We start from the raw sequence: 26,830 nt of genomic DNA, 5'->3' as shown, positions 1-26,830 counted from the left end.
ATCCATCAACAGCGATGACTTCTGCTCTATAAGCGGAGGGAAAGGGACTTTGGGATTAAACAGCTCAGGGCAAAAGAGGCTGGCGGGCTTCCTGGGCCTGAACAAGCTAAGGGCTGCGAGTAAGCACATTTGGGACTCTAATCCCTGAACATCCCAAACTGGATTTCACTGCCAGAGAGCCTGAGAAATAAAAACACACGTAACCCAAAGTCAGATGACTTTTCTTTCAGCAAGTTGCCTTTCCAGTCATCCTGAAGACTGGCTGCACGGCCCCCTCAGCACGGAAGCCAGGGGGTGGCTTTTCCCACTGAGCCAGGCTGGCTGACCTCAGAAGACCACCCTGTGCCCCTTCCCCCTGTCTGCTGCGTCGGAGAAGATGTCATCCCGGTTGCCTTTCAAGCTGACTGACAGGCCGGTGCAGGACCGTGTCTCCGGGATGCCGGCAGCTGCTGGTTGCCCAAAACGCCATGTACACGGCTCTTGCTGTAGCCACACAACGCCACAGGCCATGGAGCGTGTCTCATCGTCACGCTCAGGTGTCTGTGTCACAGCCACAGGCCACATCCCGTCAAGCCTCGGGTGCCGCCAGTGATGACAACGATGAGACACGCTCCTTATTCGGTCCTCACTGTGTGCCGAGCCCTGGGCTGGGCCCTGATGCATGTAATCTGTGATTTCCACAGCAACCTGGCAGGTCCAGCACGGTCCCCGCTGAGCACATGAGGGACTGAGGGTCCTGGAGGCTAAGTGCCACAGTCACATGACCGGCCAGTGCCCAGGTGCATTTTGAACCCAGCTATGCAAACTCCACCCTCTTCCTGCCAGGCTGACCTCCCGACGCAACCTCAGTGGTCAGCAAACCACATTCTGCCGTGTTCAAAGTCTGGGCAGAGGTGACAGGGCTGGTGACGGAAGGGGACAGGGGTTTGCAGGTGTGTGACTCCTGATCAGGGACTGGTTACCCAGGGATACTGTCATTTATAAGAAATGTGTATTTACATATTTGGTCTTTCAGATGACCAAAGTGTTACCAAATGCAAGTCCATGTGCCCGACGCACAGTGAATCCAAACAATAGGAAAATGTCGGCGTGTGGAGCAGAGAAAGGTTTATTGCAGGGCTGTGCAAGGAGACAGGTGGCTCATGCCTTAAAAACCCCAAAGGTGAGCGAGGGGCGTGGCTAATTGTTGAGAACTTCTCGGTGTCAGATCCTTTGTTCTTGAGGTCGGGACCTGGGCAGGGAACGACGTTCCTGTAACCCTCCACCAAAACAAATGTTATTCTCTGTTCTGACAAGAAAGGGCAAGGTCCCCAGGCTCGACTTTCGCCCTCCGAGGTCCAGGCCTGGCTAAGAGGAGGGGGTCCCTGCGGGGGCTGGGTACCGTGCCTGGGAGCATCCGTCTGGGTCCTCCCGCCAGTGCCCAAGCCCGGCTGAAGAGGCAGATCTCAGCTGGCAGCGCCCTCAGGCCCAGGTCCCCAGACCCTGCCCAGCCGTCATCGCCGAGGGAGCCGGGAGCCCAGGACCCAGCCGGCCCTCAGGCTCCTCAGGCCACGCAAACGGGAGGCGGGGGAGCGTGTGCCAGGTCCCACGGACCGCAACCCATGCAGACTGCTGCCGCCACTATGTCCCGCGGGCGGGGATGGGGAGAGGTTCACCGCCACCTCAAGGCCTGGGCCCGGCCCGTGGGCAGCCGTGGCGAGGGCCCTGCGGGACGCAACCTGTCCCCCGGGACGCCCAGCTTACCCGCCGGCCTGAGGCGGGAGGGCCTGGAGAGCCCCAGGGAGAAGGCCGTGATCCGCCTCTTACTGCGCTCTCCGCCACGAGGACCGCCGGTGGCGGAGGGTGGCTTCTAACCGCGGAGCTAAGGGTCTCGCGGTAACCTTCCCGCTCTCAGGGTCTCGCGGTAACCTTCCCGCTCTCAGGGTCTCGCGGTAATGGTTTTGGTTGCTCAGTAACGACCGAGTGCTATGGGTCACGCGCCTGCCCAAACCCCTATTACAAAAATATATTTCTCACATGCAACTGGTCTTCATCCACAGTTTCCTGCTCAAAGCTTCCAAAACCCTTGGAATTTCCTGAGAGATAAGAGCAGTGGGAGCCGCACAGAGGGGGACAGAGCCCCCAGTTTGCCACTCAAGCACCCAGGCCCACTGTCACAGGCGGATGAGCCTGGGCTCCCCTGGCAGCACCCAGCCCGCCCCTTGCTCTCACCAGCGGCAATGAGACAGCAGGTAGTTCCCAGCTGCCTGAGTGTAAACCCCTGTCCAGAAGGACCCTGGACTCCCTCCAGGTGGGCATCAGCGCCCACCATCACGGCCACACTGCCTCCACACTGGCAGGTGATGAAGACAGGAACAGACCTTGTGCCCTCTCCCCCAGGGGCCGAGACAAGGTCAAAGCAGCCCTCTGTCAGCTGGAGAGTCTCCAAAGCCGTTCTCAGGAAGCCCTGGCAAAAGCCGGCACGGACGGGTGAGGTAGGCTGATGCCCGGAGGAGCAGGTCAGTAAAGCTGCCTGAAGCCCCCTGTCTCATGCAGAGGGAAGGGTGGCTTCCACAGGAGACGATGCATCCCACGCCCGGAGCCCAGCAAGGGCCTGGCACCCAGCAGGCTCCATGGCAAAGGCTGCTGTGTGAACCCATGATGGCGTTGGCCCAAACCTCACACACTAAAAGCCACACACAGCAGAGTCACATTTACACCAAGGACAGCACATTCAGAGGACCCTTGGAACTCCAGGGCATATCGCTGTCAGTCCTAGGACAGAAGGAGCAACGAAGAACGCAGTGGGGGTGGGCAGATGAGGCCTGTGTGCGCGTAGACGTGGCACTAGCGTGGACGGGGCAGCAGGCAGCGAGCACCCCAGAGCCCTCTGGTTTCCTGCCCATCAATGGGAACCAGGAACGGGATGACTTCCTAAACTGGCAGGAATGGAGGTGAGGTCACAGAAGCAGTCTCATACCTCTTAACCCAACCTCAGGGGACTGTCCCCAGTGGGTCATCCAGGGCCAGGATGAGGCTTTACATGTGTGATGCTCAGGTCAGAGATGCCTTAGCTTGGGATGCTCTAGACACACCTGGAGATAAGGATTCTGGCACAAGGAGTTTACTTGGGAGGTGAAGGCAAGGGAAGTGAGAAGACAAAGAGAAGTTGCCTAATTACGGCTGTTATCAAGCTGCCCCCCACTGTGGGAGCCTCCACTGCAGGCAACAAGAATTGATCCACCAGGGAGCCCTGGGGGCCAGTGCAGAGTTCCCACCCAAGGGGTAAGTTGCTGCAGTCCTAGCTGAGTCTGCTCCTAGGGGACAGTAAGTCTCCACACTCCAGCCTGCCACACAGGAGGCCAAGGGGTCTCCAGCCTCAAGAGAAGACCCCAGGCACAGAGGTGCTGGCGGTTGGAAGTGAGAGGCTGGGGTGAGGGGCTCTGCAGCCAGTGCTCCCTGGCCTAAGAGAGAGCCCTGCCGTCCTTATGATAACACCATGGATAACTGAGCCGCCATGTGGACTTCACAATGTCAAGGGTACAAGTGATCATTTCATCCTCTTGGTTCACTTCTGTGGTGGACCCTGCAGACTGACTCATTCAACATGTGTGCCAACCCCTCCTTCCATGGCTTGCATAAGTTAGCCTCTGGAAAACTGAAATCTACATTTCTCAGACACCCCTGCATCTAGAGTTCGGCAGGTGACCTGAGTTCCTCTGGACAGATGTCTATGTAAGATTTAAAAGGTGGAAGCAAACACCACAGGGTGGTGGAGGGATGGGGCTCCTGGCTGGCAAGGAACAGAGGGGTCTGGGCCTGAGCATTACAGAGAGTGGGGTTTCCATGGCAACAGGGTCAGGTGGGGGTAGGCGATTGTCCAGGCTGTGTTGTCCCTGGCTATGGGGCATCCAATCTTGGCCCCCTGGTAGTCCTGGAATCTCAGTCCTAACACCCAGGAATAAGTCCTCTCCTGCTCAAATCAGAAAGAGTGGATTCTGTCGTCTACAACTAATCACTGTGACTGATACAAATTCAGATTCTGAAATCACCTCTATTGTTTTTCTTGTGTGGAAGAAATACAGAAACGTTTAAGATAAACAAGTAAAAATCATCTGTAATCCACCACCTGGAGGTACTGAAACACACTGAGACACATAGTAATCAAATTGGCAAAAATTAAAGACAAAGAAAAATTATTGAAGGCAACGCGGGAAAATAACATACAAGGGAACTCCCATAAGGTTAACAGCTGATTTCTCAGCAGAAACTCTACAACCCAGAAGGGAGTGGCACAATATATTTAAAGTGATGAAAGGGAAGAACCTACAACCAAGATTACTCTACCCGGCAAGGATATCATTCAGATTCGATGGAGAAATTAAAAGCTTTACAGACAAGCAAAAGCTAAGAGAATTCAGCACCACCAAACCAGCTCTACAACAAATGCTAAAGGAACTTCTCTAAGTGGGAAACACAAGAGAAGAAAAGGACCTACAAAAACAAACACATAACAATTAAGAAAATGGTAACAGGAACATACATATCGATAATCACCTTAAATGTGAATGGATTAAATGCTCCAACCAAAAGATACAGGCTCACTGAATGGATACAAAAACAAGACCCATATATATGCTGTCTACAAGAGACCCACTTCAGACCAAGGGACACATACAGACTGAAAGTGAGGGGATGGAAAAAGATATTCCATGCAAATAGAAATCAAAACAAAGCTGGAGTAGCAATACTCATATCAGATAAAATAGACTTTAAAATAAAGAAAGTTACAAGAGACAAGGAAGGACACTACATAATGATCAAGGGATCAATCCAAGAAGAAGACATAACAATTATAAATATATATGCACCCAATATAGGAGCACCTCAATACATAGGGCAACTGCTAACAGCTATAAAAGAGGAAATCGACAGTAACACAATAATAGTGGGGGACTTTAACACCTCACTTACACCAATGGACAGATCATCCAAACAGAAAATTAATAAGGAAACACAAGCTTTAAATGACACAATAGACCAGAGAGATTTAATTGATATTTATAGGACATTCCATCCAAAAACAGCAGATTACACTTTCTTCTCAAGTGCACAGAGAACATTCTCCAGGATAGATCACATCTTGGGTCACAAATCAAGCCTCGGTAAATTTAAGAAAATTGAAATCATATCAAGCATCTTTTCCGACCACAACGCTATAAGATTAGAAATCAATTACGGGGGGAGAGAAACGTAAAACACACAAACACACGGAGATTAAACAATACGTTACTAAATAACCAAGAGATCACTGAAGAAATCAAAGAGGAGATCAAAATATACCTAGAAACAGGGCTTCCCTGGTGGTGCAGTGGTTGAGAGTCCGCCTGCCGATGCAGGGGACACGGGTTCGTGCCCCGGTTCGGGAAGATCCCACGTGCCGCGGAGCGGCTGGGCCCATGAGTCATGGCCGCTGAGCCTGCGCGTCCGGAGCCTGTGCTCCGCAGCGGGAGAGGCCACAGCAGTGAGAGGCCCGCATACCGCAAAAAAAAATATATATATATATACCTAGAAACAAATTACAATGAAACCATGACAATCCAAAACCTATGGGATGCAGCAAAAGCACTTCTAAGAGGGGAGTTTATAGCAATACAAGCCTACCTCAAGAAAGAAGAAAAATCTCAAATAAACAATCTACCCTTACACCTAAAGGAACTAGAGAAGGAAGAACAAAGAAAAACCCCAGAGTTAGCAGAAGGAAAGAAATCATAAAGATCAGAGCAGAAATAAATGAAATAGAAACAAAGAAAACAATAGCAAAGATCAATAAAACTAAAAGCTGGTTCTTTGAGAAGATAAACAAAATTGATAAACCTTTAGCCAGACTCATCAAGAAAAAGAGAAAAAAAAAATGTTAGGGCTTCCCTGGTGGCGCATTGGTTGAGAGTCCGCCTGCCAATGCAGGGGACATGGGTTTGTGTCCCGGTCTGAGAAGATCCCACATGCCGCGGAGCGGCTGGGCCCGTGAGCCATGGCCGCTAAGCCTGCGCGTCCGGAGCCTGTGCTCTGCAACGGGAGAGCACAACAGTGAGAGGCCCACATACCGCAAAAAAAAAAAAAAAATCTAAAAATAGAATTACCATATGACCCAGAAATCCCACTGCTGGGCATATACCCAGAGAAAACCATAATTCAAAAAGACACATGCACCCCAATGTTCACTGCAGCACTGTTTACAATAGCCAGGAGCAACCTAAATGCCCATCGACAGACGAATGGATAAAGAAGATGCGGTACATATATACAATGGAATATTACTCAGCCATAAAAAGGAACGAAATTGGGTCATTTGTAGAGACGTGGATGGATCTAGAGACTGTCATACAGAGTGAAGTAAGTCAGAAAGAGAAAAACAAATATCGTATATTAACGTGTATATGTGGAACCTAGAAAAATGGTACAGATGAACTGCTTTGCAGGGCAGAAATAGAGACACAGGTGTAGAGAACAAACGTATGGACAAACGTAAGGGGGGAAAGTGGTGCGGGGGCGGTGGTGGCATGAATTAGGAGATTGGGATTGACATGTACACACTAATATGTATAAAATAGATAAATAATAAGAACCTGTGGTATAAAAAATAAATAAAATTCAAAAATTCCAGAAAAAAGAAATACAATCCATACATCAAAAAAATAATAATAATCTGTAATCCAGCACCTGGAGATACTGTAATATTTTTGCATGTTTATCTCCAGGCTTTGTCTTTTTGTCATTATTTTTATATAGTCAACATGATGCAGTTTATATCATTCTATTTATGCCAGCTCTGCTCACTTAATGTGGATTATCAACATCCCAGGGGCCTTGTCCACGAGGCCTTCAGCTCCCTAGAGCAAATCAGGTTCCTCTCCAGCCACCCTTTTTTATTTATTTATTTTTAAATTACTGTATTGAGGTATAATTGACACAGGAAAAGCTGTATGTATTTAGATGACTTTGGAGATAAGGATATGTCTGTGAAACCATCACCACAATCAATGCCATAAACACATCCATCACCTCCAGAAGTTTCCTCCACCCCCTTTATTTACTGTTTTTTTGTGATAAGAACACTTAACAGAAGATCTATCCTCTTAGCCAAGTTCCAAGCATTTAATAAGGCATTATTATCTCTGCAGACTATGCCATGCAAACCTCTAGAACTTACTCATGTTGCATGACTGAAACTTTGTACCCTTTGACCATCACCTGTCCATTTCCCCCTCCCCAGCCGCTGGCAGCCACCGCTCTACTCTCTTCTACGAGTTTGACTATTTTAGATTCCTCATATAAGTGGCATTATGTAGAATTTGTCCTTCTGACATTTCACTGAGCATCACATCCTCCAGGTTTATCCATGTTGTGACATGACAGGATTCCCTTTTTTTAAGGCGGAATGATAGTCCGTTGCATGTATATATCATATTTTCTTTATCCATTCATCAGTCAATGCACATTTAGGTTGCTTCCGCGTCTTGGCTATTGTGAACAATGATGCAATGAAGAGGGGGGCAGATATCTCCTTGAGATCCTGATTTCAATTCCTTTGTGTACATACTCAGAAATGGGATTGCTGGATCATATGGTAGCTCTATTTCTAATTTTTTGTCCAGCTTTGGTGTCAGAATAATGCTGGCTCATGAAATTTGTTCAGAAGTGTTCCTTCTTCTAGTTTTTGGAAGAGTTTAAGGATTGGTATTAATTCTTATTTAAATGTTTGGTAGATTTCCCCTGTGAAGACATCTGGTCCTGGGTTTTTCTTTGTTGGTTTTTCTTTTTTTCTGGTCCTGGTAATTCAGCTCTTTCAATCTCCATATTTATTATTGGTCTGTTCAAGCCTTCTATTTCTTCTTCATTCCATTTTGGTAGGTTGCATGTTTCTAGGAATTTATCCATCTCTTCTAGGTGGTCTCACTTATTGACATAGAATTGTTCACAATAGTTTCTTACAGCCTTTGTGCATAGCATGCTTTGTCCCTGACTCTGGTGATGTTGTTCAGTAACGTCCCAGAAGTAGAAATACTGGCTCCATCATAGAGCATGAATATGGTTAAGGATCCTTCATACACAGGGCCACACTGCACCCCGGAAGACCTAAGCGCCACCACCCTTGAACGTGAGGGCTAAGAGACAGATGAGTCTTTAGAGCAGCGGTGCACATGGATCACCTGAAGATCTGATTAAAATTCAGACTGTGATACAGGAGGTCGGGAGTAGGGCCTGAGATGCTGCATTTCTTACAAGTTCCCCGGAGAGTCCTCCCAGAGGCCCTCCGCCTGCCTGCTCTTTCCTGTCAGTACCTGGGCTCCATATTGACACAGCCCCTGGGCACCTGTGCCTCAGCCTCCAAGGCAGCAGCCCCAGCAGCAAAGCCTGTGCTTGTCCCCACTCTGCTTGCCTCAGGCCGTGTCTCCGTTTGGCTCTCAACTCCAGGCTCCATGACCCCTGATGGTTCTTAGGGGTTCTGAGTTGGGTTCTCCACTCGGTGTGGGGTGAACGTATCCCCTCAGACCCAGGATGCTGCACCGCCCTGGGTGGGGTAGGGGACATCTGTGACTACCTTTCCTGCCTGCCCTATCTCTCCTCATCTTACGCCAATAGTACCTCTTTTTTATTTTGAAGACCCTCAGCTACCTACCCAGCCTTTCCTAGTCCACGTGGCTTAGGGGAAGTTAACCCTCTATAATACCAGAATCAAAAGGTGAGCATATAACCTAGTTCTGGCCAGTCAACAGATTTCATCGCCTTCGTTTCAGTCACCTGTTTGAGGGTGAACATGTGACCCGGGCCCAGCAAACCCATGCCAGGACTTACAACAGAACTATTGTGGATGAGAAGCTCTCTGCCCTCTGCGGGGGCTGCCAGGGCCACTACATGCAGCTCACTGCCCGGAGAGTGAGGCCAACATGGAAAGCAGGGCTAAGGTAACTCCTGAGGTCATAATTTGAGCCCCTAGGTCAAGCTGGACCTGAAGCTGACTTGAGCTGGATGGGGGTGGGCCACCCCAGAGCTAGGACCAAAGCCATCACAGAAAGGCACCAGCTTGGGCACTGAGGCTTGTGTGTGTGTGTGCGCGCGTGCGGGTGCGTTCAGCACAAACTAAGGAGGCAAGAGGCTCCAAAAGAGAAACCCCACGAGTGTCCACAGCCACCTCCCCACACACACACGTCACCCACACGCACATGGGCACGGCACGCACACAGTCCAGGCCAGGGCAGCGGGGGTCATGGTGGGGGGACTGCAGCCGACAGAGAGGAGGGCCGCTCCAGTCCCATGGGACGTTTTACAACATTGCTGGTATCTTCGCATGAGATGCAAAACAATAAAAATACGAGACGCATTAGGCGACTGTTAAGTAGCTTAATGGGAGCGTGAGTCAAAACAGCATTTAAATATGGTACAGCGGCCGATTTGGAGTCTTTAAACAGCCTTTAAACAGCCTCGTGCCTCTCATCTCTCCTCGGGGAGGAAGTCCACACTGTCGTCACTGTCTTTCTCATATGTGAGTACAGGGCCTTAGTATGCACCCTCTGGGGGTCCACACAGGAGAGGTGGCCAGGTCAAGGTCACACAGCCTATAGGGGCAGAGTGGACACGCAGACAAAGGTTGTCTTACTAAAACCCTGGGTTTGACTCACCACCAGAGGCAGGTTTCCCAGGAAGCTATGAAGGCTGAAACTGCAGGGCCCTCACTTGTTTGGCCCCTTCTCATATCTGACACGTAATTCTGGGGTCTTTTTCTTTTTTTTTTTTTTTTTTTGCGGTACACGGGCCTCTCACCGCTGTGGCCTCTCCCGTTGCGGAGCACAGTCTCCGGACGCACAGGCTCAGCGGCCACGGCTCACGGGCCCAGCTGCTCCGCGGCATGTGGGATCTTCCCGAACCGGGGCACGAACCCGCGTCCCCTGCATCGGTGCCACCACTGCGCCACCAGGGAAGCCCGGGTCTTTTTCTTAAAAAGCGCCATGCCAAACTATATAAGTTCTATGATTCAGGCCTCACAAGGCATGAATCAGCCCCAACTCCCAACGGACCTGTTTCCCACTTCCTCTCCCCCAATCCCAAACCCAAGGGTGCTGTAATCAACTTGAAATAAGTACTGAAAGACCTCCGTTTCCAGGGTATCTCTGCTCATCCTCATCTGCAGTTTCTTCCCTATTTCTGATGATTTAGACACTTGTCATGCAAACGACATCTACAGAGACCCATTCTGCGAAATGCTTACACGCCTCTTTTCAAGGTCTCCTGCATCTTAAAATAAAACCAAATCCTCCTGCTTCTTCCTGGGCCAGTGCTCGGGGTTCCAGCCTGCAGAAAGGGGAGAAGCCCACGAGGAGCTCCCTAGCCATCCACCTGGTGACCCACAAGAGCCGCCCCCCGCTCTTGGCCTTGGGGGCCCCGTCCCCTGCCTTCCAACCTGCCAGGGCTGGAGGAGGTCTGGAAGTCACAGTTGCAGATCCAGTGCTTGGACCTGACTGAGTTTCCACCCAGACATCTCTTCTCTACCTTCAGGCTTTATCAGACTCTCAAGGGCGTCTCAGTCACCAGACTAAAGGAACATGCCTGCCCTTCCCACCCTAGTACAGAGGGGCCCCCAAAGCAGGCAGCACTAGATAAGAGCGTGGGGGCCCTTCACAGGGGCTGCGGCCCTGCCCAGAACCATGTGGGGCTTCTTACCTTCCTGCCTGGAACAGGTGACTCTCAGCATCCCTGGGTACCCCACGCCCCCAGGATTAGAGGACCTCACCTCTCTCAGGGTGACATGACAGAGGCTAATGATTTTGCAGAGCCGCTTGAAAAGTAACGGTGATGGTAATAATAATAATTTACTATTACTATTAACAACTAACATTTACTCAGCACTTACCACATACCAGACCCTATTCTAATCAGTTTACAGGTATTAACTCATTTAATCCTCACTGCACCCTGGGAAGAAGGTAGGACCTCTATTTCATTTAACTCTTCCACGTTGGGGGCTGCTTTGTTTTAATTGCAAAAGGAATGCGTGCTCCTTGGAGCACATCTAACAGAAAAGGCACGTGCACAGAGCAAGTTCACAGTATCCCCGTGCCTGCTCTCTCCCTGTCCATCCCCCGGCTCCATTTCCCCTCTCTCAGCACAACCAGGGCAAGTAAATTCATGCACGCAGCCTGTCCTTATGCCAATACATGCAAGCACATATCAGAAGGCTCTCTTAGAATTAGTTTCCCCATTTTGTGGATAACAAAATGCGGCTCAGAGAGGTGAAGTGACTTGCCCAAGGTCACACAGCAGGCAGACGGAGGAACTGGCACTACTTGACTCCCAAGTTTAATGGCAAAACCTGTGACCTTACCCACTAGCCTCCACGAGTCATCAGCTTTGAACCAAAGGAGTAATAATAATCATAACAAAAGAAAACAGCAGCACACATTCACTTAGTACTAACCATGGCAGCGTTTCAGGTGCATTACACACATCCACCTAGACTTCCCCCAAGTCCTGCGAGCTGGTCCTATGATTTGCACAGCCTCCCCCCGATTTCACAGACGAGAGAACCAAGACTTCATGAGGGGAAGACACTGGCCCAGGTCACACAGCTATCAGCAGTGACAGACCAGGATTCAGACTCAAGCCCTCTGACTGTATCAGCCCAGGAAGGCAGTTGGGTGGGAAGGGGCAGGGCTTGGTCCTAAGTCAATGGACAGAATGGCCACTGTCCCCATCCTGAACTCACATGGGCTTTTTACAGTGCCTCCCACTGGCCATCTCAGGGCCTTTGCACACTGGGGGGTCCTCCCCTCCCCTAGGCCTAGATAATGCCCAGGGCTTACTCAGGTCCTGGATGAGCCCCTGGGTAAACCCCCCCCGCTCCCCGCCTAATTCCTGAAGCCGAGCAAGGCATCTGTGCACAGCTGACATGGGATTAACACATGTTCAGGGAACAGTGTTCGGTGAATAACGTGTTGCTTCAGTGGGAAGGCTGAGCTGGGCTAAGGGGACACAGTGTGTGAAGGACCCAGAGAGGCCCTGGGCATGCGCGGGGAGTATGGCAGGGCAGCAGGCAGGGCCCAGCAGGAAGAAGAACAAAGCAGCAGATGAGCGAGAGAATGCTCTTTCCTCCTCTCACATCGTGACGGACACTGAGGTTTAATGAGTCCAGATAGTTCTCTCCACTGCCCTTGTTAAAATCTTCACCAAAGAGCTTCCAACTCCCAACAAGAGTGCGTGAACGCTCTGAGTTAGGATGCCACCAGCAGAAAAGGACACTTCCAATACCATGGCCAGGCTGTCCTGACCGATGAGGCCGGAAGCTGGGCACCCCAGGACCAGCGCGCGGAATTACACGGTCAGCCGGCTGTCCGCTCCGGTGGGGAGAAGCCCAAGAGATTTCCTTTTGTAAATGTTCAGTCGTAAAAGATATTTGTGGCAAAACAATCGGTAGTCCTGCATCATGTTGAAGGCAGCGAACTGGAACCTTAGAAATGGTCCAACCAAAGCCACTGCCCTCTTTAAACACATCTACTGTCCCCTTGGTGAGAATTCTGAACTCTTTCGGACAGATGATTTTCACAGGGGGGAGGCACTCAGAATGACAATTCCGCATCCCAACAGGCTCCATCAGATCCTGAGCAAGCGTTGTATCTTCAGTGGCGCTGATTTCAGCCTCACACACCAGGCCTTGCTTACCTCCTGGAAACTCTTCCCAGCAGTCACGCCATCAAGCTCCAGGGATGGCATGGGGATGGGTCCTTGAGAGTGAGATCTGGAATTCTGGGGGCTCCGTTTGTGAAGGAGACCAGTTTGTCTGCTGAGGACCCCTAGCCAGGGAGGAGTGGCCGGCGGGCCTGCCCGCGGTCTTGACACGGCTGCCCCAGGGCAAGGGAGCAGGTAGAGTCAGGGAAGCCACGCCCCACAGCCCACAAGGTGGGTAGAGACTGTGGCTCTCCATCACAAAAACTGTTCAATAACTACAGGTGTCTCAAGACGGATGGTTGTACCTAAAACACAGAGCTCCCTGGCCCTGGAGGCATGCAAGAATCTGGGTTGGTGGAAAGGGCATGCAGAATTAAATGGGGGACTGGGCCGTCTCCAAGGTCCCTTAGACCACCAGGAGAAGCCAGGATGCTAAGATGTGACTATTCCTCCCTGTTAAAGCAAGTCCAGAAAACTCCTCCTGGCCGGTCAGTGCCAGCCAATTGCGAGTGGATTGTGTGTTTTGTAGGTAAAATAGCTCCACGTCGTCACATGTGCTTCTGTCGATGCCTCTGTCATTTCACAGGAAGCATCTGCAAAGCCCAGCTCGCTGCTGGTCCTGGGACGGATGTCAGCAAAGCTCAGCAGGGAGCCGCCTGCTCGGGGCTGAGTGTGCACGAGGGTCCCCAACGGGTCGTAGCGGGGAGCAAGTGTCCAGGCCGAAGGGTCAGAGGGGGCAATGAGAGAGGCTTCTGAGGGCAGCCACCTCCTGGACGACAGCCCAAAATGTGTCTTCACCCCTCCAGAACCGGGGGAGGGTGCGCAGGCCCCCCAGATGCCTGCAGCAGGAGAGCTGCCACTCGTCCCCATTTGCTCATGTGTCCAAATCACATTTTTAAAAACAAAAAACGTTTGACACTTCCTTCTTCCCTCCTTCCCCCCCCCCCCGAGACCTCCGAGGACGGTGAGGTCTCAGCCTCCAGCCTGCCCAGGTGAGTGGGGGCCGGGGGCAGATGCAACCACAGCCAGGAGGCGCTGGAGCAGGGACACACACAGTGGGTCTGTCTTCCATAAACAGTTGCTGAATGGAGGGACGAGGTGAGGACAGCAGTGCCAGGTGTGGGGCTTAGCGCTGAGAGAGAACATCCTGGAGCAGAGGGGTGATAGGATGAACTGGCGCTCCAGCAAGAGGACTTTAGCCCCTAGCAGTGGGTGCCAAGCAGACTGGGAGGGGCTGAGAACAGCAGAGATCACAACGACCAGCGGGCGAAGTGCCGCGTGCACTGAGGTCCTTGTTCTGAGGTCTCTGTACCAATTACCTCGTTCTTTCCTCACACGGTAACTCTGTGGGGAGGGGGGGACTGCCAGTGTCCCCTTTGTACAGACGAGCAAAGTGACCTCCCCGAGGTCACACCGCAGGCATGTGGTAGCTCAGGGCCCTGCATCAGGCAGGACGGTGTGTCCCTGGGGAGGTCCCTCAGCGTCCCAGGCCTCAGTTTCCTCATCTGTGAACCGGGAGTGATAAATGCCCATCGCTCAGGTGGTTCCCTCTGACCCCAAAGACTGTATGATTTTTCCCCCCGCTCTGCAGGCAAAGACCGCCTGGGAGAAACCCTCACGTGCCTCGTTATTTTCAAGAGGAAGAAAAAATAAAAAACCCAGATGATTTCCTTGAAAGGCCAGTAGTAACCCAGCTCCCTGGCATTTTGAGTTTTTTCCTTTCCCCAAGAAGTCTGGAAGGAATTACATAGTGTTGACAAAATCTGGAGCACTTCCAATGACTAGAGGATTCCCCGGACATTTTAGCTCCAGATCAGTCACTATTGAAACAAAATCCAATAGTCTCCTCGACGGGCACCTTGCTGGGAATTTTTCATGTACTCCGGCCACGTTAGGTGTGTGAGGAGATGGGCAGACCCCTGGCCTTTGTGCCCCTGCGCCCCCTCCCACTGGCACAGCTGAGCCGCTGACCCTTGCCCGCCCGCGGGGACCCAGCCGGACAGAGGCAGCCCTTCCTCCCGGCCCGGGCCCCGCACGGGGCAGGCGTGGCCTCAGTGCCCTGGGGACCAGACCCAGAGCAGCCTCACCCAGCTGGATGGAGGGCCCACCTGCTCCTGTGGGAGGACAGAGCCTGGAAGGGTGGGCTTGCAAGTCCTCTGCCTCCTGGGGCTTCCGAGGACCGTCCCAGAGCCCTATGTGGTCAGCATGGCCCGGGGCTCTCACCCTGGCGGCCTCAGCCCTGCCCAACTCCCAGAAAGTTCTGTGTCCTGTTTCAACAAGAGGGTCTCAGCCTACCACGAGAATGCACATGGGCTGAAAACCACGCCCACACGGTCAGCCTCAAGCTCCTCCCAGGGCTGAGACCCGAGTATCCACCAGCCCTCTCGGTACATCTGCTCAGAGCCCTGATGGACGCCTCAACCTCAGCTGGATGAAGCGAACCCACCACGGCCTTCCTCTTAGGGAACCACTGACTGAAACCGCCCACCTTGGCCAGGCCCACTTGCCTGAGCTGTCTCACAACAGCAGGTCCGACAAGCACCACGGTGCTATCACCGAAAACTAACAGGGAGAATTCGGGAGGGGCCAGAAGGAGGGAGGAGACGCCAGCCCATAATATGTCCTGCCAACCTCCCAGAGTCCTTTGCGCTGGAATCCATCTTGGCTTAGCCATGCGCACGCCACCAGGAAGGACCCTGAGTCAGAATGATTGGCTGGAGACAAACCGGAAGCTAAGCCCATCACCATGAGCCCGAGGCTGTGAGCCACGTGGCGGGGCAGTCCTCCGGGGTTCCCTCACCCTGCTGCTCTCCGCCCGGGCGCCCCTTCCCCATAAAGTCTCTTGCTCTGTCAGCACGTGTGTCTCCTGGGACAATTTATTTCCGCGTGTTAGACAAGACCCCGCTCTCAGGCCCTGGAAGGGATCCCCTTCCTACAACGTCCCCGTCTCAGCTGGGCCCGACCGCCTCCCCAGGAGCTCAGGCCGGACACCAGGGTCAGCCCGGCCCCCCTGCTCTCACGCCCTCATCGCATCCGTCCGCCGATAACTGGTGGCTCCGCCTTCAGAATAGCCCAGGATCCGCTCCTTTCCCGCCCACTGTGCTCACCGGAGCCGACCACCGCCTCCCCCTTCCTCTAACGGTCGTGGTCCCCTCTGCCCTCACCCCAGAGCCTGCTCTCCACACGCAGCCGGACGATCCCACTGAGCCCACGTCAGGACGCATCCCTCCTCTCCACACCCTCCGCGGCCGCCCCTGAGGGACAGCCTGTGTGTCCCAGGCCTTAGTGACGGGCTGACCTCCTGCGACGTACTTCCCCATGTCCACGTGGCTCCCTTACCTCCTACAGGTCTGTGCTCAAGTGTCACCTTCCCCGTGAGGCCTTCCCTGGCCTCCCCCTCTCACCATACTGATTCCGGGCTGGTCTCGGTTTGTCTGCATGTGACATGTCGCTCCCAACCACCTGTGCGCCCCCAGGAGCTGGCCACAGTCATTCCTGGCTCTGCCACTGACCAGCTGTGTGACCTTGGACGAGGTACTTAACCTCTCTGTGCCTCTGTTTCCTCATCTGTAAAATGTGCCTTCACTCCCGGTTGCTGTGGAAACTGAAAGAGTTACTACACACAACGGTCCGGGATATAGCAGATGTCCAATCAGCTTTCATTAAAATCATCATCACATGCTATGGGCCAGTGGTCAGGAGACCTGGGCTCTAGTCCACCTCTGCCCCGACTCTCCTTGTAACCTCAGGCAAGTCCCTTTCTCTAAATGCCATTTCCTTTAGCTGCAAAATGTGGGGATTAGCCAAGAAGTGGGCTGGGCCCCTGGGTCGCCCACTGCCAGGGCTTCAACCACCCTCCATGGGATGGGCCCTCCCTGATCTCCACGCTCTGACCCCAGCTGCCACCCCGCCGTGCCACCAGGACCTTCTCAGGCGGCTCAAACTCCTGCTGCCAGACCAGACTCCTGGCTCCTCCCTTCCTGTCAAGTGCCCGGGCCCCTCTGCTTGCCCCTCTGCTTCCCCCTCCGCTTCTCAGTAACCCGTGTCACCAGCCCCTGCTGAGCAAGCCAGAGGCATCCCCTGGGTCCTCTCCTTTCCTCTCCCCCAACACCCACCCTTCGCAGACTCCTCTCGGCCCACATCTAGGATGCCCAAGTCCCCCCACACCCACACCCACGCTGAGCCAGCACTCCCTCCACCCTGGACCTTGCACGAGACTCTATCTTCGAGAAGGTTCCTCCCTCGCTGTCTGAGGGCTGGCACCCTCTCATCCTTCAGGTCTTGACTCGGAAACGCCTTCCTGACCCTTGCCTTCCCTTGTCACACCCTGTCACACCCCCTCTCCGAAGCTCTTGTTTGTGTACTTGTTTATTTTCTAACTTCTGCCTTGAACCTCAGCTCCGGAGGACAAGAGTCCCCTGTGCTGTGCCTGGCACACGGTAGCACCTCAGCAAATATCTGGTTATGAATGTACGACGTATAATCACGGCTGAAGTTATGGCTTGATTACCTCCACAGACAGGGAGATCATTACCAAAGGGAGACTGTCCATTCCATGGGTGGAGATGCCCACATATAAAGGCCAGAATGTTACTGTAGGTAAAAGGAGTAAACTGAGGCTCAGAGAGGAGAGGGAGTCCCTTAAGATCCCAGGACAGCAGGGATGGCATTAGAGCCACGTCCTAACTGCTGGACAGCACCGCTGATGCCCCAGGAGGTCCATTCTCCCAGAAGCAGGTGTCTTCAGGGGCCTAGTGGGACCCTGGCCTGGATGCTAACTGTCTGGACCACTTTTCCAGGCATACTCCTCTTTGTTCCTTCCCAGGGCAGAACCGCTGCAGGGCACGTGCCCCCAGATGGACCCGGCCCCACTAGAAGTGCCCTTCAGAGGAAATATTGGGCAGTGGGCTTTGCCATCATAATTCACTCTGGCTTGGAAACTGCTCTACCTGAGTCCGACACAGTCACCAGGATTTAAAACAGGTGATCACAAGTCCTTTCTGCGCTGTGGGAGAAGGTTTATTCCTCTCCTCCTCGCCCCGAACGGCACAGGGGGAATCATCACAGCCTCTCCGATGTTCCACAGCTGCATCAACAGGCGGGCAGCCTCAAGGGGGCTGCGGGCAGCCAGACCCCAAGCACCAGGCAGCCACCCAGGGCCCATCTCAGGCCTGGAGAGTGAGGCCCCAGGCAAACTATTTCTGGGAGGAAGTTCGCCCCACTGTGCAATTTCCGCTCATGAGGAAGTTCTGAGAATATGAGTGTCCTTTCATAAGAATTTTACAATTTTGTCCTTAAATGTGACTTCAAGAAGGAGTTGCTTTCTTAAATGGGAGTCATTACATCAGACGCTCAAGTTCACACGCCCTCTCTTGCCCCTCCCTCCCTTCATTCTGGAGGAAAGGAAACTCCCTTTCACGGGGACTGACTCTGCACCAGAGCCCTGGCCAGGAGCTTTCAGACACGCAGTGACCCTGACAGGTATGGCAGTGAAGACCTGGGGCTCAGAGAGGCCTCAGGCCCCAGGGCAGGCCATGACCTGGCCCAGCTTCCACACCAAGTGTTCATGGAAATCAAGCTGAAGAAGCCAGTCCCGCAGCTCCGCTTGATCACATCTCTGCACTCTTAGAACTGACCACAGCATGTGGCACACAGTAGGTGCTCATAAGTAGAGTGGGCATGTGAGAGAGAAGCCACTGGGTGGCAGAAGTGAGCCAAGACATGGAGAGCGAGAGACACGCACACACACACACAGACACGCACAGACACATGCACACAGACACCAGGTGCTGATGAATGTGTTTGACGCCTGGATTAGCCTTACCTGAAGCCAGACCTTTCCCTGGAATTCTCAGTCCCATGAACTAATACATGAATCCCCTCCCCTCCCCCCCACTTCTTTTTTTAACATCTGTTTAAATTGACCTTCCTGTCCCTTGCAAGAGTTCACATGTAGTTCAAACGCATAGGCGTGCCTGTGTGTCCCCTTCTGGACTCTGGCTACGGCCGAGCATGGACGATCCACTTTCCCTTCATCCTTCTACAGCATGTTCCGTCCCCCTGAACCTTCTGGCTTCTCACTGCCCCATCCCCCCAGCCCCCAGGATTCCTCTCCTTGTTTCTAACGCTGTGGTCAGCTGTTCCCAGAGCAGGGCCTTGGATACACTGGGCACAGTACTTACTCAGGGCCTTTGCACCTGCCGCTCCCTTTGCCAGTCTTCCACGAGTCCTGCTCCCTCCTTGACTCCAGATTTGATCAAACATCACCTCCTCGAGAAATCCGCCCCGGCCACACCGCCCTAGAGGGCCTCTCAGTGCCCGCAACTCTGACGGCTTCCCCTGCTCATTCTCCTTCGCTGCACTTATTAGCTCGGCCTGAAATCACATCCTATTCATCTGCGGATTACCTGCCACCCCTGGAACATCAGCACCGTGAGGGTGAGCCCGGCCCTGTGCCTGCGCCGGATGGAAACGCTATAAAAATGCCGAAGCCTGAGTTTGAAAGAGATCTTCTCTTAGACCATGATTGTGACAGAAATTTGTATAAATACGGTCATTATCAGAAACGAAAAGTCTGACCAAAAGGGTGTTTACAACTGCTTAAAATACCCCACACCTGGGAAGAAGTCATGAGGGGCTGGGAAAATCTGGGAATTGGGCTCTTCTGCGTTTAAAAGACTTGCCTACTTCACAGTTCAAAAAAAAAGAATCGCGCTTCCCTGGTGGCGCAGTGGTTGAGAGTCCGCCTGCCGATGCAGGGGACGCGGGTTCGTGCCCCGGTCCGGGAGGATCCCACATGCCGCGGAGTGGCTGGGCCCGTGAGCCATGGCCGCTGAGCCTGCGCGTCCGGAGCCTGTGCTCCGCAACGGGAGAGGCCACAACAGTGAGAGGCCCGCGTACCGCAAAAAAAAAAAAAAAAAAATCAATAGCTTGGGTTGGAGGCTCCTGGAGCTCTGGGAGGACCCGCTGATCAGCCTGGCTGAGACGTCTCAGGCATTCTCACACGCAGAGCGAGCATCTGGAGGATGAGCTGCCAGTTCTCTGAGACCCGAGGACAAGGCAGAGCTGCTAGAGGAAGCGCCACGGCTGAGCCCAGCGGGGAGGTGCGACCCGAAGACACTGCCACGGCGGTGTGATCCTCCCCCATCGGTGGTTGGTCAGAACGCAGCACGCCCGCCCCACCCAGGAGCCCAGCTAGGCCCCTCTGTGTGGCCAAGGGGCTCCGGGCGGGGCTGCATCCATCCAGCCCGGCCTCGGCCACACCACCCAGGGCACACGGGCTCCGCAGCAGCTGCATCCCAGGGACAGAGAAACAGGAAGAGCGCAGCGCTGCCCTTCTTCCCTCCAAGACGGCGCAAACGTTTTTCAGCTCTTTCATTACATTTCTCCTTCTTTATATTAAATCTCAGCATCTTGGACACTGAGCTTGGAGGGTTCCTGAGGTCAGCTGGCCCAGTCCTGCCCTGGATGCTTCAACATCCTTGTGGACTCACCAACTTCACAAAAGCAATAAATATTTCTGAGAAAAAAAAAAAAAAAAACTAACAGTGTGCTTCAGAGCAATAACTTTTCAGCTGCCGGTCACTTTCATACCTGCTCCTCACAGGGGTGGGGACCCCACCGACGGGCCATCGACCCTGGAGCACGGGCTCTGCAGCCGCGTGACCCGGGGCCACCCCAGCCTGCAGATCCGGCCCCAGGGCCCCAGGGGTGAAGAGAGGAGAGCAAAGTGCAGCCCGCTGGGCCAGGCAGCAGGGACAAACTCCCCACCCTCCAGCCCCAAATGCCCCTCTGGAAGTGGGGGGAGCTGCAGAAATCTCCACGCCCACGACGGATGCCAGGAGTCCTTTCCTCAGCCTCCTGCAACAGCCTGCAGGCAGCTGGTGCCCTGACGTGGCTGCCAGGGTCCTCTCTCAATTGCAAATGCACACTCGTCCCCGTCTTCCCCACCCTCTGTCACCCTCTCACGGGACTCAGCCCTAGGAACTGCATTTGCCGTGAGAGAGGGGCAGCGTCCAGCAGCAGCTGTGCGGTGCTAGCGATGCCCGGGAACGGGTCTGTTTGCTGCTTCGTAACAAGCAACTATGGATGGCTGAACCACGTCCCCGTTGTGGGGCCAGACAGGCTCTAACTGCCCTTCGAAGGATTAAAACAAAACAAAGCAAAACAAAACTGTGCTCAGGCAGGAGACCAACTGTCTGCAATAACCATCCATTTGTAACTGGCATGAAAGAGGCCCTTCAGGCAAACACGAGCCCCACAGACAAAGTCCCGAACAAAGCCCCAAAGCCCAACTCCATAACGATGGTAATTACTGTCACCATTATTCTAATAGGAACTTGTATTTTAATAGTCCTTTGCACTATAAACAAAAGTCACTGCAGACATTTAGAGAGAACCGGCTGCACACAGGCGGACAGCCAGGTCATCGGAGGAAGCTCACCCATCTTCGGGGGACAAGGGAAGCCACAGCGTGAAAACTGGGTAAGGGACCCAAATATGAAGCAGAAAAGTTAAAGCCCAGCCCAGCCCGGGAGGTCAGAGAGGTCTCCCTGAGGGAGCAGCCTCTCTTTGGAGCCTGGACAGGATAAGCAGACCGTTTCTAGGTAGAGGGGCAGGAAGGGTTCCCAGGAGAAGGGAACAGAATGAGGAAAGGCGGGAGCAGAGTGCTGTGTCAGGGGAACTCCAGGTTCTCAGCATGGCTGGAGTCCAGGGATCCAGGGGGATGGGAAGGAACACACTGGCAAGGTGGGCACAGAGCAGGCACCACAGTCTGCGCAGAAGAGTTCAGATTCTACCATGAGGCAACGGGACGCACAGACGGATTTTACTTATTGTGCTCTGTACTTTGTGTGTGTGTGTGTGTGTGTGTGTGTGTGTGTGTGTGTGTGTGTGTGTGTGTGTGTGTGTGTGTGTGTGTTTCCAGCTGAGGAGGACGTGTGCTGCTGTTCAGCCTCAAAAATATTCAGACATTACAGCCTCCATCGCTCGTCTGCTGCCCCCTGGAGCCTGGCGTCCAAGTACTGCAACTAGCTTTTCATCTCATTTCTTTAATTAGGAAGAAATCCCTAGAAACGGAGGCACCCTGGGTTGTGTCTTGGCTTGTGATGATTTCAGAGCCACCTGTGAGGTGTGGGCAGGGCCTCCCTCCTCGGCATGCAGGCGGCCGCCTCCTCCCTGTGTCCTCACGTGGCTGTCCCTCGGGGCTCTCAGGGTCTTCATCGCCTCTTTTTATGAGGACATCAGTCCGACTGGAGCAGGGCCCAGCCACAGGACTCCATTTTAACTTAGTCACCTCTTTAAAGGCTTCATCTCCAAATCCTGAGGTCCTGGGGGTTAGGACTTCAACATATGGATTTGAGGGACACCGTCCAGCCCATACACAGTTGGATCAGTCACTGGGAGGCACCAGCAGGGGACGGGAGGGAGGTCGGGGTGTCGATTCCCAGCTCCCCTACTGCTGGGCTGCAGATGCGTCAATAACTGTGTTTCTCCACTTACAGCCCTAGCGTGAGAAGCCCCCCAGAGCCTCTGCTCTCACTGGGTCCTGGTGATGCGGCCCCTCCCAGGCGCCCTCAGCCAGTGGGCTGTCAGGCCCCGGGTGCTGCACCATCCCGGGCCAGCTCTGCAGTGCCGCCCACACCTCTGTGACTCGCCCCTCTGTGAGCCTCCCCTCACTCCCCTTGAATGGACCTGCCGTCTCCCACCAGGATGCTGAGTGATAATCGCCATCCCACTGGCCATCTGCTGCTCTAGGCTCATTTCTACACGAATTTACAGTCGTCTGAAGCCTGTGATCCCAGAGGGGCAGTGCCCTCCTGAAACTCCAGGGTACAACCTCAGGGTGGACGGTCTGTTCCAGAGATTGAGAGGTGGGAGTCTATGTTCCCCACATCCCCAGGTGTCCTGACCAGTGGAAACACACTTGAAATCATGACAGCGAGTGATTTCTAAGGTCAGACATCCACAGGCAATCAAGGTGAACCCTGACCTGAACCTCACACCTCATGCAGGAATGAACCCTGCACGGATCATGGGCTCACCCGAAAAATGGAAACCCAAAAACCACTTAGGAGAAAACCAAGGTGGAATTGGCGAGTCTTACGCTTGACACTAAAAGCACAACCTACAAAGGGAAAAGTCAGTAAGCTGGACCTCAGTGAGTTTATCATGTTGGCTTCGTGAAAGACGCTACAAAGAGGATGCAAAGACAGGCTTTTTACGGGGACGAGTATTTGCAAGCCACACACCCGACAAAGGAGTGGTGGATATATTTATCCAGAATATAGAAAGAGTGTGCACAGCTCAACAGGACAAAACCAACCAGCTTAACCAGAAAACGGGCAAAAGACATGAATGGACACTTCACCTAACCAGACAGACAGGTGGCAAATAAGTACACAAAAACGTTCAACATCACTAGCTGTTAAGGAAACACAAGGGAAAACACGGGGAGATGTCACCACACACCTATGGTAAAGACGAAAATCAAAAATCGCATAATGCCAAATGCTGGAGGGAATCTGATGGGAATGCAGGACAGTGCGGCCACTCCAGGAAAAGACTTGGGCGGTTTCTTATAAAAATAAACATGCAACTAATACACAAACCAGCAATCACGCTCTTTGGGCGTTTATCCCAGAGAAACGAAAACCTATGTTCACACAAAAACCTGTTCAGAAACATGTATAGCAGTTTTAGTGTAACAGCCCCAAACTAGAAACAACTCAGATGCCCTTCCATGGCATCCACAGTGCAGAACACTACCAAAGAGGGAAGATCTACAGCCACTTGGAGGGATCCCAAGGCCATTATCCAGAGTGAAGAAAGCCAATCCCAAGCGGTTCCACACTGTATGATTACATTTATATAACATTCGTGAAATGACAGGATTACAGAGACGGAGACAGATGAGTGGTGGCCAGGGGTGATGGAGGCAGAAGGAGGTGAGCGTGGTTACGAAAGGGCAACATGAGGGACCCGGGTGGTGGTGCAACTCTTCTGTGTCCTGACCGTGGGACTGCATGTGCTACAGTGGCCCATCTCTCTCTGTCTCTCTCTCTGTCTGTGTCTCAGAATACTCACCCTTGGAGCCCGGCCACCATGCTCTGAGGACGCCCACGTCACAGGGAGTGGGTGTTACAGCCAACAGCGTCAGCTGGACGCCAAGGAAGGTTGTAAGCAGTCTCCCAGCTCTCCTCGCTTCCTTCCAGAGATCGTGCGCGTCCATGGTAGGGGTCCGGGTGGGCGTGACAGAGGGCAGCAGACCCAGCCCAGAACCAAGGGCTGGTCTCAGGCAGAGACACGCAGGGGTCATCGGGGGGGTCCTAGGGCCGCTGCAAATGGGACCCCTGCCCCCGAGGTCAGCCTCCACCTGGACCCGGAGGGCAGCCTGGGCCTGGGTGTCTGCGGATCACAGGCCGGGATGGCAAGCACTTCAAAGGCAACCTCCCCTGGTGCTGTAGAAATTGCTAGGTTTCTTGGGACCCACAGAGAAATCTTACCAGACATGCAAACGAGCCCTCGTCTTCCTTCGGTAGAATGGGACGTGCCTGCTCCGTGCGCACAGTGGGATTTAAAACATCACCTCTGCCAACCCACGGGTGCGTCCCAGAGGCATGAGGGGCACCTTCCCAAAGACGGCCTCCCGCCAGGGAAGGCAGGAGGCCCTGGCCGGCTGGAGGATGCCTGCCCGGCCTGGAGCAGGGAGAAGGCCCTCTCTCCATGAATCCTCTCTTATCTCCACTCTGGAGATAGGAAACACTGCCTGGCCTGTCTCCTGCAGGGAGGGGGCTTCCACACAGCACACCCCCAGGCCAGCATTTACGGCTCAAACCAACTTCAGGGCGAAGCTGCGTACGTGACTTGGGAACCCACTTCCAACAAGGCCACAGGGTCCCTGGGGCCTCAAGTGTTCCTGGCTGGAGAGTGACCAGGGCCCGATGGAGCCGTCCCCGTCAGCGGCACCCTGAGGATCATCCAGACCCAGGCCCTGAGGTCCTCACGATGGTATGAGGCAGTCACTAGGTGGAGCCCCATCTTACAGATGAGAAGACTGAGGTTCAGAGAGGTGACTTGCCAGGCATGGGCTGGTGTCTGACATCTGAACCAGCTAGGGATCCATGTGCCCCTTTTACAGGCGGGCACACTGAGGTCCAGAGATGGCACAGAAGAAAGTCAAGGTCACATGGCCTTGTGTTGCAGCAGTAAGAGCTGATGTTCTGAACAGCTGTTTGATGAAACTTTTTGGTGCCCTGGTGTCACGTCAAGGCTGTGAAGGTCCAGCTTCTAAGCTCAGGCAAACCTAGTGGCCCACCATCCTGCTCTTTCACCCCAGCCCCGCTCCAGCCCACCCCTCTCTCCCAGCCCACCTGCCAAAGAAGGGCCCCGGGAAGTGAGGGCTGCCTGTCGGCCAGCTGCTGGGTCCACCCCATGTCCAGCATCACTGCAGGCCAGTCCCTGAGCTTCAGCATAAGGCTGGCTGTGAGGTGGGTGGGAGTGAGCCCCCCAGTCAGTACAGGGGGAACTCTGGGCTCGGAGGGCCTGAGGGACCTACCCAAGGTCACAGGGCTGAGAGCAGCGCCCAGTGCCTGCAGCCCAGCCTCCCCCAGCCTCTCTGCTGGGAAGGCTCTGCCCTGTGCCCCCAGAAAGGGTTTCTATTCTGAGCAGCATGTCTGAAATGACAGAGAAGATGACCCGTTCCCGGGGAAAATGGAGCAGAGAAGCGCCGAGCCCATCCAGAACAGAGCGGGCCAAGTGGCCTGTCTGTTTCTCTAATTCTAACAATTTCCACTTATTCCCCCACAGAGGACCTCTGTAATTTACCCCGTGGTCAGCAAGCTTATCCGAACATTAAAAGTTAATTTACTCTCTGCTTCTCCTGCCTGTTATAACCCGTTTGTGGGCTTTCTTTCCCCAAAAGCCTAAAGCCTGCATCCTTGTAAACATAAAATATTTAATTGGCAATTCCAAGGCCTGAGCTGGCCGATCACCCTCTCCCGGGGGCTCTGTGCGGCCCACAGCCACGGCTCAACAACACGTGGGCTCCTCGGAGACCCAGTCTGAGAACTCGCCCACTGGGGCAGGTGGGGGGCGGGGAGGCGCTCGCCCAGGGTCAGAGGCAAATCCAGCACCTGGCATCTGGTGGGGAGGCTGGAATACTCTGCAGCCACGGAGACGCCTGTCCTGATGCTCTGGGCAGCACTGAGAAAGGTCCATGTGCTGACGGGGCAGCGGCACGGTGGACGCTCAGAGCCGGACCCTGACACAGGCCCTGGTCCTGAATTCCGACTCCAGTGCCAGCTGGCTGTGCCCGTGTGTTCCTGCATGGTCCTGAGCAAGTCCTCCAACTGTCCAAGCCTGTGCTCCTTGGCCACAAAGAGGGGTGAAGACTAACCGTCCCCAGAGCACTGTGACGCGAGGAATGTGAACGCTTAGGCCCCGTGCTCCCAGAGTGGGGTTATTATTCTGAAGAAAAGCTGCACCCTGTATTTTCTGCTGCTGGGTAAGAAAAGGCACACTGATGAAAAAACTTACTAGGAGGAAATACACCAAAGTGATAACCGCACGGCTGGGGAAGGCTGATGGGCTGGGGTTTTTTTGTTTGTTTTTTTGCGGTACGCAGGCCTCTCACTGTTGTGGCCTCTCCCGTTGCAGAGCACAGGCTCCGGACGCGCAGGCTCAGTGGCCATGGCTCACAGGCCTAGCCGCTCTGTGGCACGTGGGATCTTCCCGAACCGGGGCATGAACCCGTGAACCCTGCATCGGCAGGCGGACTCTCAACCACTGCGCCACCAGGGAAGCCCTGGGGGTTTTTTTTTGAGCCTAGACTTTCTAAACTTTCTGTCGTGATTCTATCCTGCACTGATAATAAAGACATATTGACATCAAAATAGTGCATCCGATCGTTCACGCCATCAACAGGCACGTGCTGCCTGCAGGCGGCCCTGGAGAGAAGTCCCGTGGAGCAGGTGACACAGAACAGACTGAGATGAGCCTCATGTCACAGAAGCTATGGGGTGGGAGGAGGCCCCTGGCCCAGTGCGGGCTGGAGAGGGGTTGGGGAGCAAGAGGACTTCCTGAAGGTGACACCTGTCCCCTTCTCACAGAGGGGGAAGACATTTGACAG

At 53.8% G+C, this 26,830-nt stretch overlaps 1 protein-coding gene across 4 annotated transcripts in view; it reads right to left on the bottom strand.

The window, feature by feature from the left end:
* Positions 1 to 26,830, bottom strand: part of IQSEC1 (IQ motif and Sec7 domain ArfGEF 1) — a 331,046-nt gene that overhangs the window by 236,946 nt on the left and 67,270 nt on the right. The gene's annotated exons all lie outside the window — the stretch shown is intronic.

The sequence above is a fragment of the Stenella coeruleoalba genome (assembly GCF_951394435.1).
Source record: "Stenella coeruleoalba genome assembly, chromosome: 10".
Taxonomy (NCBI): domain Eukaryota; kingdom Metazoa; phylum Chordata; class Mammalia; order Artiodactyla; family Delphinidae; genus Stenella; species Stenella coeruleoalba.
Note: the sequence above shows the minus strand (reverse complement) of the source record. Positions and strands in the feature narration are given on the sequence as shown.